The sequence below is a fragment of the Emys orbicularis genome, chromosome 25, assembly GCF_028017835.1.
Source record: "Emys orbicularis isolate rEmyOrb1 chromosome 25, rEmyOrb1.hap1, whole genome shotgun sequence".
Lineage (NCBI taxonomy): Eukaryota > Metazoa > Chordata > Testudines > Emydidae > Emys > Emys orbicularis.
In genome coordinates, this window is record NC_088707.1 from 12,305,735 (window position 1) to 12,325,553 (window position 19,819).

Genomic DNA, 19,819 nt, shown 5'->3' on the forward strand with positions numbered 1-19,819 from the left:
CACCGCCCTCCATCGCAGCACCGCTCCCCATCGGCGCACCGCCCTCCATCGCAGCACCGCTCTCCATCGTGGCACCGGTCACCGGAGCGGCACCGCTCTCCGTCGTCGCCCCGCTCTCTGTCACGGCACCGCTCTTTATCATGGCACCGATCATGAGCTCGGCACCGGTCTCCATCACGGCACCGCTCATCAACACGGCACCGCTCCTTATCGCGGCACCATTCTACCGCATGGCACCACTCCTCATCGCGGCACCGCTCTCCACCGCGGCACTGGTTGCGATCAGCCTCTCGACGCCGATCCCCGCATGACCCTCGCCTACCAAGGGACTCGGTGCCCCCTTTGCTCCATTCGCGCACCCCCCTCCTTGGCCGTCACGATCTCAATCTCCTTCTGGCAGGTCGGGGAGAGCTTCAGGGGTTTTGGACATCCCCCAGTCGGGCCCGGGAAGCCTCAGTCAAGACCCCCCAGCACCCAACTGGCAGCCCCAGTGGCAATTTTGGACTCCCTGGGCATATCATCAGGCCCAGGGCACCCCCCCAGTTGCCCGGACATCATCACACTCAAACGCCCGACCTCCCGAGGCGACCCTCAGCCACCCCCCTTCAGACCCGGACCAACCCGCGAAGTCAGCGCCTGAGGTAGGGGCTACCCCAGGCCCCCAAGAGGAGCTGCCCATGGCTGACCAAGAGACTATCTCTGCACCGGCTCTTCCGGTGGAGTCGTCTTCGTCCTCCCCTGATGAGGCTGTGGCTGGCACGTCCACGTCTGGTCCACCTCCGATGGACTTTAGGGTCCTTCAGGAACTGCTAAGGCGCATGGCTCTTAATATGAACCTCCAAGTTGAGGAGGTTGTGGAGGAGGAGGACCCGATGGTGGACATTTTAGGCCTGGAAGGGCCTTCCAGGGTGGCCCTTCCCATGAATAAAACTATTCAAAGATATGCCAGGACTCTCTGGCAAACCCCAGCCTCTATCCCTCCCACAGCTAAAGGGGTAGAAAGAAAGTACTTTGTCCCCACCAGGGGTTATGAATACCTTTTCACCCACCCTGCCCCATGCTCGCTTGTGGTGGACGCGGTGAACACCAAAGAAAGGCAAGGCCAACAAGGGCCTCTTCCCAAATCGAAGGACGCTAAGCAGCTGGACCTTTTTGGGAGAAAGGTTTATTCTACTGGGGGTCTCTCGCTGTGGATCGCTAACCAGCTGGCGATCCTCAGTAGGTACAATTTTGGTCTGTGGTCCTCAAATTCCAAGATCTTCTCCCAGCAGAGGCTCGTACAGAACTAGAGGCCATTGCTGAGGAGGGTAAATTGGTTGCTCGGACCTCCCTCCAGGGTTCCCTCGATGCTTTGGATGCGGCTGCGTGTACCCTGGCGTCGGGAATCGCTATGCGGGGGAATGCCTGGCTCCAGTCTTCGGGGTTCCCACCTGAGGTTCAGCACACCATCCAGGACCTCCCCTTCGATGGTCAGGGCCTGTTTGCAGAGCAAACTGATTCCTATTTACATACCTTAAAGGACCCAAGAAACACTATTAAATCCTTAGGTATGCATACCCTGGCTAACCAAAGAAAGCCATTTAAACCCCAGGCCACCCAGCAACGCCCCTTCCCACCTAGACCCAGGCTGGACTTTTCTCATTGAAGAAATAGATACTCTCGATGCAGACCGTCTCGTCCCCCTTCTGGACAGGGTCAAGGACAGTCCAAGCCACCCCCGGGCCCTAAGCGCCCATTTTGAAGGTGCGCCCGAGAACGGACTACCAGCTGTCCCCCCGGACAATTATCCCTTCTTCTTCGAGTGCTTGCTCATATCGATTCCAATTAGGTGTGCGCGCACCGTGTGCACAGCCGTCGGAGAATTTGTACCCTAGCAACACCCGGTGGGTCGGCTGTGGAGCCCCCTGGAGTTGCGCCTTCATGGTGCTGGATATATACCCCAGCCGACCCAGCACCCCCTCAGATCCTTCTTACTGCCCGTGACAGTCGTTGGAACTGTGGAGCGTGGCATAGCTGTCCTCCACTCTCCCTAGCTTTTCCCGTTAGATATTGTTATATTTAGTTTGTTAGTTGTATAGTTATAGATTTAGTGTAGTTTAGTAGTCTAGTAGTAGTTCTAGAGTAGTTTATAAGTGAAGTTAGCGGGCGGAAAGGGGGTCTCTCCCTCCTCTTCCCCCCGGTGTGCCGCCCGGGCTCATGCCCAAGGCTCCGGGCTTTAAACCGTGCTCAACCTGCTCTAAGCCTATGCCAACGGGAGACCCCCACAACTCTTGTTTAAAGTGTCTCGGGGAGTCTCACCAGACCGAGAAGTGTAAGATCTGCAAGGCTTTCCAGCCTAGAACCAAAAAGGAGCGGGACTTTAGGCTCAAACAGCGCCTCATGGAGGCAGCCCTCAGCCCGGAGCCTCCTTTGGCACGCCAAGCTCCGGCACCGAGCACCTCGGTACGCAGTGCTCCGGTGGCGACCTCTGGTACTGCACCGCGAGGAAACACGGATAAAACCCCATGGCACCGACCTCCGCCGGCACCGCGTCCGCCGCAAGCTCCTCAGCGCCGATCCCTGTCTCCGGGTCGGAAGAGACCTCGTAAACTGGAGGGGACTGCCTCACAACAACAGGCACCGGCGCCCCCCTTGCCAACCTCAGATTCGCGTCTGGGACTGGAGCGACCGAGGATACAGGTGCCGACATCAGCACCGTTGACTCCGGCACCGACAGTAGGGCCATTGAGTCCGGTGCGGACTGGCTCCCCGACCCGTACCGTGGTTGAGCCCTGTCTTCCATCTATGCCAGAGACGTTTGCGATGGTGAGGGACCTCATTGCCCTCACAGAACCGGCACCGTCTCAGACTGCGGCACCGCACCCCATCTGCACGGTGCAGTCTAGGGGCAAGCCAGCCCTACTACGCCCTCCATCTCTGAGCGTGGACTCGCGGCACCGCTCCCAGTCTAGGAGCAGGTCCCGGCGCCGCTCACAGTCCCGGTGCCATTCTCTAGCACGGCACTGGTCATACTCGCGGCCCAGATCTTCCTCCCAGTACCGTTCCACCTCTCGGCACCGCCCCGCACCTCGGTACCGCTCGGACTCCCGACACAGTTCCTGGCACCGGTATGAGCGCCGATCCCGCTCGAGAGGCCGCTCCCAGCACCGCTCCCACAGACGGTCTTCATCGCAATCCAGGTCTGGATCTCGGTACCGGCATGACCATCGGCACCATTCTCGACCCCGGTACCACTCCCCGGCACCCCACAGAGACCGCTCTCCTGTGGGCCGGCACCGCACGGCACCGTTCCCAGTGGAGTCAACGCAGGCACACTCCGCACCGCCCTGGCCCTCACAATCTGCCTCACGCTCTTCTCAGTCTGACGGCGCCTCCCGCTCAGCCTATCCTGCTCCGGGTCAGGCAGCTGACGACCTGGGCCATTGGCAGGATGGGGCCGAAGACCCTAGACAGAATCCTGCACACTGGTCTTTCTGGACCCCGTGGGCATATCACCAAGCCCAAGGGGCTCTTCCGGTGGCCTCCCGCTCAGCACGTTCAGAGCCCCGAGAACGGGAGGCCACCATCAGTCATCCTCCCTCCGGGGGTATGGAGCTACCTGCACCGACTCCTACGCAGGCCCAGACCCCAGTACAATGGATCCTGGTCATCAGGACCCCTCGCAACTGGACCCACCACAGGATTCATTACCCCCTGACACATCCTCCTCATCTTCTCCAGATGAGGTGGTGCAAGGGACAGCAACCTCGGGTCCACCCCCGATAGACCTCCGTGCCCACCAAGACCTGTTATGTAGGGTGGCACATAACATGGATCTTCAGGCAGAGGAGATAGTGGAATTGGAGGACCCGGTGGTGAGCATCCTCTCAGCTGATGCCCCATCCCAGGTAGCATTACCCATCATCTGTACGATTCAGGCTAACGACAACATGATATGGCAGACCCCTGCCTCTATCCCACCTACTGCCAGAGGGGTAGAGAAGAAATACTTTGTCCCCTCTAAAGATTATGATTATCTCTACACCCACCCACAGCTGTGTTCGCTAGTGGTGTCCTCAGTGAACGCAAGGGAACGCCATGGTCAACAGGCTGCAGCGCCCAAATCTAAGGACGCCAAGCGCTTCGATTTGTTTGGATGCAAAATTTACTCAGCGGGGGGTCGGCAGCTCAGAGCCGCAAACCAACAGGCGCTCTTGAGCCACTATGATTATAACTCATGGAACTCCATGGGTAAATTTAAGGAATTGATCCCCCAAGAGTCGAGGGATGAGTTTGGGGCCTTAGTGGAAGAGGGTAAAAAGGTGGCTAGGACCTCCTTACAGGCCTCTCTAGACATAGCAGACTCTGCTGCTAGGACACTAGCGTCGGGCATAGCTATGCGACACATTTCCTGGCTGCAAGTGTCTGGCTTACCGCCAGAACTGCAGCAGACACTTCAAGATCTGCCATTTGATGGTCAGGGCCTGTTCTCAGATAAAACGGACTCTCGGTTATAGAGCCTTAAAGATTCCAGAACCATCATGCGCTCCCTGGGAATGCATGTCCCAGGACCCCAGCACAGGCCCTTTAGACTACAGCCCCAAAGGTTCTACCCTCCCCCTCGTCCAAGACAAGACTTTCACAGAAGACGTGGACGAGCTGGTAGAAGGAGATCCACCGGCCACCAACCTGGTTAGAACCAAAGCCCTCCTAGACCATCTTCAGGGCCCAGGCAAAAATTTTGAAGGTGCACCCGAGGACGGTGTACTAGCCACCACCCAGGATCCATTCCCTTTATTTCGGGATCGCCTCTCCCATTTCCACCGTGCGTGGTCCCTTATAGCCTCGGATCGACGGGTTCTTCGCACAGTGGAAAGGGGATACGCTCTCCAATTTTCTTTGTCCCCCCCCCTCCCATCCTCCCTCCCCGTCCCTCTTCAGGGACCCCTCTCACGAGCAACTCCTTATACAGGAGGTTTTTACGCTCCTGTCCATGGGAGCGATAGAGGAGGTTCCATCAGAGTTAAGGGGCAGGGGGTTTTACTCCTGCTATTTCCTGATCCCCAAGACAAAAGGGAGACTTCGACCCATTTTAGATCTGCGTGGACTCAACAAATTCATGGTAAAGTTGAAGTTCCGCATGGTCTCATTGGGAACCATTATCCCTTCCCTGCATCCTGGAGACTGGTACTCCACCCTTGACATGAAGGACGCATATTTTCACATAGCAATCTACCCTCCGCACAGATGCTTCCTTTGATTTGTAGTAAACCACGTATACTACCAATTTGCCGTCCTTCCCTGCGGGCTGTCCACGGCTCCGAGAGTGTTTACCAAATGTATGGCCATCGTGGCAGCCTACCTTCGTCAGCAAAGGATACAGGTGTTCCTGTATCTGGACGACTGGCTGGTTCACGGCCACACCAGGGAAGAAGTTCAATCCCATGTCCAACTCACCCTGCGCACATTCCACAAGCTGGACATCTTACTCAACAGAGAAAAGTCCACTCTGGAGTCAACCCAGAGAATAGAGTTTATTGGGGCAGTCTTAGACTCCAGACTCGCCCGTGCTCTTCTGCCGGACACTCGTTTTCAGGCTATCACAAACATCATCCGCAGCCTCCAGGGCTTCCCAACTTCCACAATAAGGACGTGCCTCGGCCTTTTGGGACACATGGCGTCGTGCACTTATGTAACCAGGCATGCCAGACTTCGGCTCCGCCCACTTCAGGCCTGGATATCATCGGTGTACCGTCCATGCCGGGACAGCCTGAACATGGTGGTCATGATTCCGAATTTGGTCTTGACCTCCCTCAACTGGTGGCTGAACCACAAGTCGGTGTGCGAAGGAGTACCATTTCACGCCCCACAACCTTCCCTATACCTGGTCATAGACGCATCATCTCTGGGCTGGGGCACTCACTTCGGGGAGCACCAAACACAGGGCCTTTGGACCACATCCGAACTAGCCCTGCACATCAGTGTTCGAGAACTGATGGCGGTACGCCTAGCATGTCAGGCATTTTGCGGTCTCCTACATGGCTGTTGTGTGGCAGTCCTCACAGACAACACCACGGCCATGTTCTACATCAACAAGCAAGGGAGAGCTCGATCGTCCCCCCTATGCCAAGAGGCCATTCGCCTGTGGGAGTTTTGCATAGCCCGCTCAATACATCTCATGGCGTTGTTTCTCCCAGGAGTCCAGAACATGCTGGCGGAACATCTCAGCAGGTCATTTCAAACTTACGAGTGGTCGATTCGCCCAGATATCATCCACTCCATCTTCCGGAGGTGGGGGTTTCCCCAGATCGACCTATTCGCCTCACGCGTCAACTGAAAGTGCCAAGTGTTCTGTTCCCTCCAGGGGCGCTCTCAGGGCTCCCTGTCGGATGCTTTCCTACTACCTTGGAAAGACCAGCTGTTCTACACCTTCCCTCTATTCCTGCTGGTCCACAAGGTCCTGCTCAAGCTGCGCAGGGACAAGGCATGCATGATTCTGGTCGCTCCAGCTTGGCCAAGGCAGCACTGGGTACACCACACTCCCGGAGTTGTCGGTAGAGCCTCCGATCACGCTCCCGCTGTGGCCGGACTTAATCTCCCAGGACCATGGACGACTCTGTCACCCCGACCTGCAATCGCTCCACCTTACAGCGTGGATGCTGCATGGCTAACTCGGGCGGAGCTGCGCTGCTCACATTCCGTGCAGCAGGTTCTGTTGGGCAGCAGGAAACCCTCCACAAGGGCCACCTACCTAGCCAAATGGAAGCGATTCTCCTGTTGGTGCGAGCAACGTGCCACACCCCCCTTGCAGGCGTCGATCCCACTTATACTTGAATATCTCCTATCCCTAAAACAGCAGGGCCTGGTGATATCTTCTGTCAGGGTGCACCAGGCAGCTATCTCGGCATTCCATCCAGAAGAACATGCTTCTTCGGTCTTCTCTAATCCGATGGTCATTGTCATATCCTTGGGGGCAGCAGGTTTAGGAAGAAATCACTTGAGACCAGAGAGCAGCAAGCTTACAAAGCAACCATTTATTTACAGACACTCACTGACCTGGCCAGCCAGTTGGAACTGGCTGGCTATCCCCTAATAATCTAACTCAGTTGCCATAGGAACAAAAAGCACGACAACCAAATACACAACATATTCCTCCCCCCTTAAATAAGAACATCCCCTAAATAAAACAAACACTAGACTAGAGAAGGAGGGTAGACTGCCTCCATTCCCGGCTAAACCCGGGGGATTATTTTGCCCCATAACCGTGGGTTCACCCTAGCTAAAGATCCAGCCATTGAGGAGGTCTTCTGTCTCTAGGTGGATTACGGCGAACTTCTGGTGTTGTTGCACCCGAAAGTACCATGGGCGCAGGCCTGACAATGGGCTCAGGGTTCGCAGCGTGAACGGGTGAGGAGGTGGTATCAGCTCGTGCCGGGCAAAGGGGTATCTCAGCCGCCGGCAGGAATGGAGGAGAACAGTCAGGAACAGGTGATTCTTGATTCGGGGTCTCGCCAGAAGAGATGAAGTCAGACAACTCAACTGAAGATGTGTTCTGAGGACTGGCATGACCTGGCAACAGCTGACCTACATGTCGCCGCCAGGTGAGATTCTCTGCAGTCCAGACTGTGTAGGAAACAGGTCCTGTTTGAGTGATGATCGTGGCAGGGACCCATTTAGCTCCAGAAGTATAATTCTGAGCCAAAACCGGCTGTCCCGGGCTAAAGGTTCGGTCTTTTGCTCTGAGTGCCCGTCTGATGACTTGATATTGCTGCTGACATTGCACAATTTGTCGGGGTTCAGAAGGTTTCAGCAGATCAAAGCAAGTGCGCAGCTGTCGTCACATCATTAGAAAGGCCGGGGATGCCTTGGTCGTAGCATGAGGTGTGTTTCTGTAGGAAAGTAAGAAGGTATCCAGATGCTTTGGAATGGAGTGTTGTCCCCATGCCGATTTCAAAGCTTGTTTCATTGTCTGCACAAATCTTTCAGCTAATCCATTGGTGGATGGATGATATGGTGCTGAAGTGAAGTGGTGTATTCCATTTGCCTTCATAAAATTTTGAAACTCCTGAGAGACGAACTGCGGTCCGTTGTCGCTCACAAGTTGTTCTGGCAGACCGAAATGACTAAAGAGTCCCCGTAGTTTTTGGATAGTACTCTCTTCAGTAGTGGACTGCATTATAGAGACTTCTGGCCATTTAGAATGGGCATCTACCACCACCAAGAACATGTTTCCTTCACGGGGCCCAGCGAAGTCAACGTGAATACGTTGCCACAGGTTTTCAGGCCAGTCCCATGGGTGTAGGGGTGCCCACTGGGGTGCATTCCTCACACCCTGACATGACATACAAGCTTTTGCCTTCTCTTCAATAGCACTGTCCAATCCAGGCCACCAAAAATAGCTTTGTGAAATTTCCTTCATGTGCACTATTCCACAGTGACCGGAATGTAGCTGTTCTAACATCTGTGATCTCAATGGTGGTGGGATAATGACACGTCTCCCCCACAACAAACAACCAGATCGGATTGATAACTCCGTCCTCCTGGACATGTAGGTAACAAGGTCGGGTGAGACCGGAGAGGTGTGTTGAGATTTTCCATGCATCACCAGGTCCATAACTTTGGACAAATCTGGGTCAACGCGAGTTGCCTTCTTTATCTGAGTAGCAGTGATGGGTGTATTCTCTACCTGTTCAAAGTAGAAGATTTCCTTTTGGGCACTATCTTGATGTTTGACCGGCAAAGGCAACCTTGAGAGACCATCTGCATTGCCGTGCAGAGTGGATTTCCGATATTTAATTTCATAGGTGTGCGCTGAAAGTAACAATGCCCAACGTTGCATACGACTAGCAGCTAATGGGGGAATGCCTGTGTAGGGTCCAAAAATTGACGTCAGAGGTCGATGGTCTGTGAGAAGAGTAAACTTCCGCCCAAACAGGTACCGATGAAACTTCCGAATTCCAAAAATGATTCCCAATGCCTCATGTTCGATTTGGGCATAGTTAGTTTCTGCTTTGCTTAGAGTGCGTGAAGCAAAAGCAATAGGTCTCTCTTCTCCCGAAGGCATAATGTGTGACACGAATGCTCCCACTCCATAAGGGGATGCATCGCAGGCCAATTGTAGGGGTAAGGATGGATCAAAGTGCGTTAGAACTTCAGAATTTAGCAATGCATCCTTAGCTTTGTTAAATGCAACATTACAGGCTTCAGTCCACTTCCAGGTTTTGTTCTGCCCAAGGAGTTCGTGAAGGGGTTTTAGCAGTGTAGCTAACTGTGAGATGAACTTTCCATAATAGTTCAGTAGTCCTAGAAACGAGCACAGCTGGCTAACATTTCGAGGTGGGGGGAGCCTCCACAATAGCCTTAACTTTTGCAGGGGCCTTATGAAGACCCGCAGCATCAATGATGTGTCCCAAATATTCAACAGAGGGCTGGAAGAATTCACACTTGTCTTTGCGGACTCGTAGGCCATACTTTTCCAGACTTTGTAGGGTAGCCTCTAAATTCTTTAAGTGATCCTCTTCATTCCTTCCAGTGACCAGGATGGTGTCCAGATAGCACTGAACTCCTGACAAGCCACACAAGATCTGGTCCATAGCCCTCTGGAACAAGGCGGGAACAGACGTTATTCCGAAGGGTAGGCGACAGTATCAATAAAGCCCCTTATGAGTCACAATCGTCAACAGCTCTTGAGACTTTTCATCGACGTCCATCTGTAAATACACTTGACTCAGATCAATCTTACTGAACTTTTGTCCCCCAGCCAGGCCTGCAAAGAGGTCATCGATGCGGGGAAGCGGGTATTGCTCTGCACACAACACCGGGTTGACAGTGACTTTAAAATCACCGCAAATCCGGAGGGAGCCGTCTGTCTTCACTATTGGAATGATAGGAGTGGCCCATGGGCTATGGGTAACTGGTATTAGAACTCCATTGGTGACCAGGCACTCCAGGTCTGCTTCAACTTTTGGCCTGATGGCATATGGCACAGTTCTGGCTTTCAGATATTTTGGTGGACTATCAGGTTTAATGTTCAATGTCACAGTGATTCCCTTCATACTTCCCAGATCCTCTCCAAAAACAGCAGCATGTTTCCTTAGTATAGTGGTCAGACCGGTTTCTTCTTTAGTCATTCGGTGCACTTCTGCTCAGTTCAGCTGAATCTTCCCAAGCCAAGACCTACCCATTAAGGCTGGGTAATTACCTCTCACCACAAACAGTGGCAATTTAGCAGCCTGTCCATTGAGCTCCACCTTAACATCAATAGTGCCCAACATGGGCACAGCTTCTCCTGTATACGTCTTCAGTTTTTGTTGCCTTAAGCGGAAGATGCTGTAGCTTTTCTTTATACACAGTCTCGGAGACCAGCGAGACAGCTGCACCGGTGTCCAGTTCCATGCGTATAGGTTTGCCATCCAACAACGGGGTTACCCAGTATTCATGTGAGCCCACTGCCAAAGACAAAACGTGCAGTGGCACTTCTTCTTGCGATGAGGTGTCACCTTGGTCATCCTGGGTCTGCTCTAGGGTATGCAGGGTTCCCCTTTTGGTCGGCCAGACCACAGACCTCTCTTTCTTTTGTTTACAGGCACACTCAATGTGTCCCTTTTTGCCACAGTGTCGACACACCAGGGCCTTACACCAGCATTCTGATGCCTGGTGACCTGGCTTACCACAGCGGTAACATTCCTGACTCTGCACAGTTTTGTGGGTAGGTTCTTGTGACACTTTATGCACCCTAGGGGATGCACCCATGTATTGCACCTTCTTTGTAGCCAGTTCCATGGAGACAGCAATATCAACCGCCTTCTGTAAGGTAAGCTGAGCCTCTGTCAATAGGCGCTTCCGTACAGCTTCACTGTACAGGCCACACACTAACCTTTTCACGCAGGGCATCATTTAACATCTCCTTAAATTCACAGTGTTCTGCAAGCTTTCTCAAAGTTACTACAAATTGTACAACTGTTTCATCTTCTTTTTGTTCTCTTTTGTGGAACCTATATCTTTCAGCAATTACCAGTGGTTTTGGGGGAAAATGGGACCCCAGGATTTCCACAATGTCACTGTAAGATTTGGTCTCAGGCTTAACAGGGTGTAGTAAGCTGCGTAGCAGGGAGTAGGTTTTAGCCCCTACAACACTTAAGAATATTGGCACCTTCTTTGCTTCTGTAATGTCATTTGCAATAACAAAAAGCTCAAAACGCTCGGTATACACTTGCCACCGCCCTATATTCTCATCAAAAGGTTCCAGTGTCCCTGTAAGTGTAGCCATGGTTTTAGTTTCAGTTTCACAGTCAGTGCAAACAAGCAACAGCTAAAAGAGTTTGGTAAGTTTTTTTTTTTTTCTTTACCTTGACTTCTACTTCCTTCTGTTGCTGGGGCAGCACAGGAATCCCACCTTCGTCGCCACTTTGTCATATCCTTGGGGGCAGCAGGTTTAGGAAGAAATCACTTGAGACCAGAGAGCAGCAAGCTTACAAAGCAACCATTTATTTACAGACACTCACTGACCTGGCCAGCCAGTTGGAACTGGCTGGCTATCCCCTAATAATCTAACTCAGTTGCCATAGGAACAAAAACCATGACAACCAAATACACAACAGTCGTCTGATTTCTAAAGGGCTTAGACCGCCCTTTACCATATTTTAGGGTTACCATATTTTAATTTTAAAAAAGGAGGACACTTCACGGGGCCCTGGCCCCGCCCCAACTCCGCCCCTTCCCCGCCCCCAGCCCTGCCCAATCCCCGCCCCTTCCCCGTCCCTGCCCCCGCCCCCGCCCCTTCCCCAAAGTCCCCGCCCCAACTCTGCCCCCTCCCCTGAACGCTCCGCCCCCTGCTCCTCCCCCTCCCCTGCTTCCTGCGAATCAAATGTTCGCGGGAAGCCTGAAACAGGGAGGCAGCAGGTAAGCTGGGCCTGGGCCTGGGCCTGGGCCTGGGGCTGGGGCTGGGGTGGGGCACGGCCCAGTCCGGCCCCCCCGGCCAAGCGGCTCCCTCTGGCGGCCGGCCGACCCAGGCCAAGAGGCTCTGGCCCTGGCGTCTCCTGCTCGGCTCGGGCCCTGGGGCGCCGGCCCTGGTTCTGGCCGAGCACCGCTGGCCCCTCCCTCCCTATTTTCCCGGACATGTCCGGCTTTTTGGGATTTCCTCCCGGACGGGGATTTGAGGCCCAAAAAGCCGGACATGTCCGGGAAAATCCAGATGTATGGTAACCCTAGCCTATACCCACAGCTGCGTCAACCGGTTCCGGCGTGGGACCTTAACCTGGTTCCCTCTAGGCTCACAGGGCCCCCATTCGAGCCAATGGCTACCTGCTCACTCCTTTACCTATCTTGGAAGACAGCCTTCCTTGTAGCCATCACTTCAGCAAGGCGTGTTTCTGAAATCAGAGCCCTCACGTCAGAACCTTCGTATACAGTCTTCCATAAAGACAAGGTGCAGCTTCGCCCCCACCCTGCCTTTCTCCCCATGTGAGCTTTTCATGTGAACCAGGATATCTTTCTCCCGGTCTTCCATCCTAAGCCGCACGCTACGCGACAAGATCAACGTATGCACTCTTTGGACATGTGCAGGGCCCTCGCGTTCTATATCGAGCGTACGAAGCCATTTAGAAGGATGACTCAACTCTTCGTTGCACTGGCTGACCGGATGAAAGGCCTGCCGGTCTCCTCGCAACCTATCTCCTCTTGGATCGCATCCTGTATTTGTGCTTGCTACGACTTGGCCGGTGTTCCGACACCGCGCCTCACCGCCCACTCGACGAGGGCTCAAGCCTCCTCGACCACCTTCCTGGCTCAGGTCCCGATCCATGAGATCTGTAGAGCGGCGGTTTGGTCATCTGTTCATACCTTTGCCACTCACTACACGTTAGTACAGCAATCTAGAGATGATGCTGCGTTTGGATCAGCGGTTCTGCACTCAGCGATGTCTCACTCTGACCCCACCGCCTAGGTAAGGCTTGGTAGTCATCTAATTGGAATGGATATGAGCAAGCACTCGAAGAAGAAAAAACGGTTACTCACCTTTGTAACTGTTGTTCTTCGAGATGTGTTGCTCATATCCATTCCAAACCCACCCCCCTTCCCCACTGTCGGAGTAGCCGGCAAGAAGGAACTGAGGGGGCGCTGGGTCGGCTGGGGTATATATCCAGTGCCATGAAGGCACCACTCCAGGGGGCTCCACAGCCGACCCACCGGGTGTTGCTAGGGTAAACATTCTCCGACGGCCATGCACGCGGCGCGCACCCACCTAATTGGAATGGATATGAGCAACACATCTCGAAGAACAACAGTTACAAAGGTGAGTAACCGTTTTTTTCTGAACCGTCTATCCCGTTTCTACCATGCCTGGTCTCATATTACATCGGGCTGTTGGGTCCTCCGCACGGTGCAGATGGGATATTCTATCCATTTCCGTTCCATCTCACCCTACCACCTCCCTTCCCCGTCTCTCTTCAGGGACCCTTCTCACGAGCAACTCCTCGTCCAGGAGGTTCAATCCCTCCTTGCCTCGGGGCAGTGGAGGAAGTTCCTCAGGAGCTCAGGAGCAAGGGTTTCTACTCCCGCTACTTCCTTGTCCCCAAGGCAAAGGGAGGCCTAAGACCCATTCTGGACCTCAGGGAGCTCAACAAGTACATCGTCAACCTGAAGTTCCGTATGGTCTCCTTAGCCACTATCATTCCCTCACTGGACCCGGGAGACTGGTATGCCACCCTCGATATGAAAGACGCGTACTTTCACATTTCGATTACTCTGCCGCCCAGACATTTCCTCCGTTTCATGGTGGGCAAGACGCACTATCAGTTCACAGCCCTCCCGTTCGGCTTGTGCACAGCCCCTCGCGTCTTTACCAAGTGCATGGCGTTCGTGGCCGCTTTTCTTTGCCGACACCACATGCATGTCTTCCCGTACCTCGACGACTGGCTTATATGGGGACGGTCTTGCCAACATGTCCAGTCTCAGGTACAACTGGTCACGGACACGTTCACTCGCTTGGGCATCATGATAAACATCAGCAAATCTGTCCTCTCCCCTGCTCAAACAATAGAGTTTATAGGAGCAGTCCTGGATGCAAAGCAAGCGAGGGCTTTCCTTCCGGAAGCACGGCGCCTGGCTATAGCAGGCATAATTACCAGCCTCTCCAAGTTTCCCACCAACACGGCAAGGCACTGCCTCAGACTGCTGGGTCACATGGCGTCCTGTACCTACGTGGTGCAGCACGCCAAGCTAAGACTCTGGCCTCTACAGACGTGGTTGGCATCAGCCTACTGACCGGGATGCGACAGTCTAGACATGGTCCTCACAGTCCCGAAGTGCACACTCGACTCCCTGCAGTGGTGGCTGAATCCTCGGATGGTGGGTGTCAGGGTTCCATTCCATCCCCCCCCCAACCCACTCTGACCCTGGTTACAGACGCGTCTGCCCTGGGATGGGGGGCCCACCTCGGCAGCCTGACAACGCAGGGCTTATGGCACGAGAACGAGCTGTCGCTGCACATCAACATCAAAGAGCTCAGGGCGATCCGCCTTGCGTGCCAAGCCTTTCTTCCCCACTTGCAGGGCCACTGGGTAGCAGTCCTAACAGACAACACCACGGCCATGTTCTACCTGAACAAGCAAGGCGGAGCCCGGTCATCGCCGCTCTGCCAAGAAGCCCTCTCCCTGGGACTTCTGCTTAGCCCACTCCATCAACCTTCAGGCCTCGTACCTGCTGGGTGTCCAGAACGTACTGGCGGACAGCTTGAGCAGGCATTTTCTTACACACGAATGGTCGATACGTCTAGATATCATTCATTTCATTTTCCGCACCTGGGGGTTTCCCCGAGTCGACTTGTTCGCTTCGCAGACCAACAGGAAGTGCCCAGCCTTCTGCTTCTTCCGGAGTCACAGCCCGGGCTCGATAGCAGACGCCTTCCAGATCACGTGGTTGGGCCAGTTGCTTTATGCCTTCCCACCATTCCCGCTGGTCCACAAGATGCTCCTCAAGGTCTGCCGGGACAAGGCAGATGTCATACTGGTAGCCGCTGCCTGGCCGCGCCAGTGTTGGTACCCGGTCCTGCTGGACCTGTCAATTCAGGCTCCCCTACGTCTCCCTCTCAGTTCCGACCTCATCTCTCAGAACCACGGTCATCTCCTGCACTCGGACCTTCAGTCACTCCACCTCACGGCCTGGAGGATCCGTGGCTGAACCAGGCTGAACGCACCTGTTTGGACTCGGTAAGGTGGGTGCTTCTTGAAAGTCGCAAGCCGTCGACTAGGCTTACCTATGAGGCCAAGTGGAAGAGGCTTTCCAGCTGGTGCGCTCAGTGGCAGGTGCCCCCGCTCCAGGCTTCCATTCCATGCATCTTGGACTACCTGATGTTCTTAAAGGACCAGCACCTAGCCTTTGGATTCCTTAAGGTTCACCTCGCGGCCATTTCTGCGTTTCACCCAGGCGTGGCCGGGTGCTCGGTGTTTGCACACCCGGCCATGCAGCGTTTCCTCAAAGGCCTGGAGAAAATCCATCCTCCAACGAAGCCACCCGTGCCTGCATGGGACCTTAACTTGGTCCTCTCCTGCCTTATGGGCCCTCCTTTCGAGCCACTGGCCTCCTGCTCACTTCTCTATCTCTCCTGGAAGGTCGCCTTCCTAGTGGCCATCACTTCCGCACGTCAGGTGTCCGAACTACGGGCTCTCACGTGTGAGCTGCCCTATACCGTTTTTCATAAAGATAAAGTTCAACTAAGACCTCACCCGGCCTTTCTGCCAAAAGTGGTGTCCCGTTTTCATGTGAGCCAGAATATCTTCCTACCGGTTTTCTACCCAAAACCGCATGCTGACCTTCGGGAACAGCGTCTCCATTCTCTGGACGTCAGAAGGGCACTTGCCTTCTATATAGACCGAACAAAGCCCTTCCGTAAAACAACCTAGTTGTTTGTCACCATCACGGAGCGGATGAAAGGCGCCCCGGTTTCCTCTCAGTGAATATCTTCGTGGATCACCAGGTGTATTCATGCTTGCTACAACTTGGCAAACGTCCCTCCGCCTGCTGTCACGGCTCACGCCACGAGAGCTCAAGCGTCATCCGCTGCCTTCCTGGCACACATTCCTCTCAGGAAATCTGCAGGGCTACCACGTGGGCCTCGGTTCACACCTTCATGTCCCACTATGCCATCATCCAGCACTCTCGGGATGATGCAGCCTTTGGCAGAGCGATCCTTCAATCTGCGGTTCCTTGACTCCGACCCCACCTCCGAGGTAAGGCTTGGGAGTCACCTAACTGGAATTGATGTGAGCAATCACTCGAAGAAGAAAAAACGGTTTCTTACCTTTCTGTAACTGTTGTTCTTCGAGATGTGTTGCTCATATCTATTCCATCCCCCCCCCCCCCCACACCTTCCCCTCTGTCGGAGTAGCCGGCAAGAAGGAACTGAAGGGGGGTCAGACCGGCAGGGGCTTATATGGATCACCATATCGGTGCCACTCCAGCGGGCTCCCCAGCCGGCCTGACGGGTAACTGCTAGGGTAAAAGTTTCCGACATCCGTGCACGCGGTGTGCGCACACACCTAACTGGAATAGATATGAGCAACACATCTTGAAGAACAACAGTTACAGAAAGGTAAGTAACCGTTTTTTTGCATTAGGAAAGACAGATCTTCCACCATTCCAATTAGGACTCTATCAGAGTCCGACCACGGTGCAGTTCCTACTGTTGCCACCAGGGTGCTGCGCACCGAAGCACTTGGTGCCAGGTCTTGGCACGGTGCTGGAGGTTGAGGGCTAAGAGCTGCCTCCATGAGGAGCTGTCGCAGATGAAAGTCCCGCTCCTATTTTAGTCCGGGGCTGGAAACCTTTGCAGATCCTGCACTTCTCGGTCTGATGAGATTCCCCCAGACACTTTAGGCAAGAGTCATGGGGGTTGCCCATTGGCATGGGCTTGGAGCAGGACGCGCAGGGTTTAAAGCCCGGAGCCTTGGGCATGAGCCCAAGCTACCGGTGGGGAGGAGGGAAGATCCCTACCAACCCGCTAGAACTATTTACCCTATAACTATATAAAAATTCTATAACTATACTAACTATAAACTATTAACAAGCTATTAACACTGTTGGGAGGAAAAACGCTAGGGAGAGTGGAGAGCAGCAAAGCCGAGCTCCACAGTTCCAACGACCATCACGGGCGGTAAGAAGGAACTGAGGGGGCGCTGAGTCAGCTGGGGTATATATCCAGTGCCATAAAGGCGCCACTCCAGGGGGCTCCACAGCCAAACCACCGGGTGTTGCTAGGGTAAATTTTCTCCGACGATCGTGCACGCGGCGCGCGCACACCTAATTGGAATGGATATGAGCAACACATCTCGAAGAACAACAGTTACAAAGGTGAGTAACCGTCTTTTTCTTTTAGACCTCACTTTCCGTCATCCTAGCCTTCCTGTGCTCAGCCTAGCCTAACCCAAGAGCTAGAAAGAAAGAAAAAACCCAACTTGTGAATTCCCTTGTTATAACTTAACTCCTCTGCCTCCAGGCAAAGAAAAAAACTCCAGCTGCTCTCAGCTTAAAAAAAAAAAAAAAAAAAAAAAAGTCCTTTGAAAACCAGGGAGGTTTTTTTTTTAATCAGCCAAAGGAAAAAATGTTTTTAAAATCCTGAGGTCTGTGCTTCTGGTTCAAAATGATCCCATGGCACTGCCACCATGTCAGGGTTCCCTCTCCACTCTGAACTCTGGGGTACAGATGTGGGGACCCGCATGAAAGACCCCCTAAGCTTATTTTTACCAGCTTAGGTTCAAAACTTCCCCAAGGCACAAATCCTTCCTTGTCCTTGAATGGTATTGCTGCCACCACCAAGTCATTTAGACCAAGATTCAGGAAAAGGACCACTTGGAGTTCCTGTTTCCCCACAATATCCCCCCAAGTCCCTTCACCCCCTTTCCTGGGGAGGCTTGACAATAATCTACCAACCAATAGGTTAACCAAGTGAGCACAGACCAGACCCTTGGGTTTTTAGGACACTAAAAACCAATCAGGTTTTTAAAAGAAGAACTTTATTATAAAGAAAAAAGTAAAAGAAGCACCTCTGTAAAATCAGGATGGAAGGTAATTTTACAGGGTAATAAAAAGAGTTAAAAAACAGAGGATTCCCCTCTAGGCTCAACTTCAAAGTTAGAAAAAACAGGAATAAACCTCCTTCTTGGCATAGGGAAAATTCACAAGCTAAAACAAAAGATAATCCAATGCATTTCCTTGCTATTATTTACAATTTTGGTAACCTTAGATGCTTATTTCAGGTAGGGTTTTAGGAGATGTTTTTTCCTGCCCTGGTCCCTCTCCCCACAGATTTGAAAGTATCTTCTTCCCTTATTGGTCCTTTTGGTCAGGTGCCAAGCAGGTTATTTGAGCTTCTTAACCCCTTACAGGTAAAGGAGGGATTTTATGCTACCCTTAGCTGTATGTTTATGACAGGTGCGGAGGGTGATGGCATCTTGCCCCGCCAGAAGGAGGGATGGACGACATCCTCTCAAAGCCCTCAGGGGGCTGGGAGTCAGGAGACTGGGGCTCTGTCCCAGCTGGGGGCTGCTCTGAGTGTTGGCAGCCTCCCCAGGGCCTAGGATCCCAGTCAGACGGCCATAGTGGAATGGGCTGGGACCCGCCCTCCCCCTGCCAGCGCCCGTCCGGCGGGCGTGCTGCCCATGGCACCCAGCACCGTGCGCACTGTGTGTCTAGGGGCTGCCCAGTGGCCAAGTCATTCCCCAGAACTGTTCCCCAGGCGGGCGGGGGCGTTGGGTTCTGGGCACCAGGGGACCAGACCGATGCTGCCGCGGGGGGAGCTTGGGGAGCGCGGCCGGCCGCATGGGCGGGTGCTGCACATTGCAGGGGGCAGCAGCTCTATTTGAGCGGAGGTTGAGTGTTGCTGGCTGTTTAAAAGAGGAGTGTCTGAGTGCTCTGACATCCACAGCCTGGCCTGAGATTTGCTGTGCCTCATGGCAGTGCAGGGTGAAGCTAGTGGGCCACATGTGGGGTCATTTGAGTGGGGGGGCCCCAAGATACAGCCCCCCTCATAAAACCTGTTTACATGACCGCCCGGTTCTCATCATGCTGTTTACCCTGATGGGGGGGGGACCTGAACTGAGGCCCCAGAGATTGGGAGGCGCATGTGCAGCCAGTGGGTTTGGAGGCAGTCTGGTGTCACAGTGACCGAGGGGCGCCAGGGGACGTGCTGCGTCCCGTGAATCGCTGGGGTGCCCACGGGCTGTGAGTTCAGGCCCCACCCAGGGTGGGTTGCGCCCGTTGCCTCCGCTCTGCAGCGGCTTCGTTTGGCAGTTTTGCCTGAGACCGAAATCTGGGGTTGAGGGCGACGTTTTGAAGGGGTATAAGAGCCACGTGCAGACGCTGCTGTTCCTGCAGAGGGTTGCCAAGGAAATGAGCATCGAGCAGAGGGAAGGGCAAAGCCTCCAGCACCCGGTTAGGAGAATCCAAGCAGGCTGCTCAGGGCTGGACTGCGGCAGACTGGACCCTTCGAGGTTCACGTGCTCCTCTCCTGCCCCATCACACCCAGCTGCACCCAGCGCAGTGAGCACAGCCACAACCTCGCAGCAATTCCCATCGTGTCCCACAGCCAAGGGCCCCTTCTCAGTCATTCGTCACATCCACTGCCCATGGCACCACCTCTGGCACCTTCCCTGTGGGCAGTGCCAGCTCCTGGTCAGAGCTGAGGCTGGGCTGGGGTGGCACCTCCCTTAACTCTTCATTGCCTGGTGTTCAGCGGGTCAGGGCGAGGTGCTCTCCCCAGTCCAGAAGGGCAGGGGCACCACTGGGCAACCTTCAGTCTGTGTCCAGGACGTTTGGGGGCATTTAACATACAGTCACACAAGCCCCT

The 19,819-nt window shown here is 54.0% G+C and overlaps 1 protein-coding gene across 1 annotated transcript in view; it reads left to right on the forward strand.

Moving 5' to 3' along the window:
* LOC135894652 (alpha-2-macroglobulin-like protein 1) overlaps nucleotides 1-19,819 on the forward strand; it is a 77,246-nt gene that overhangs the window by 44,260 nt on the left and 13,167 nt on the right. The window lies entirely within an intron of this gene.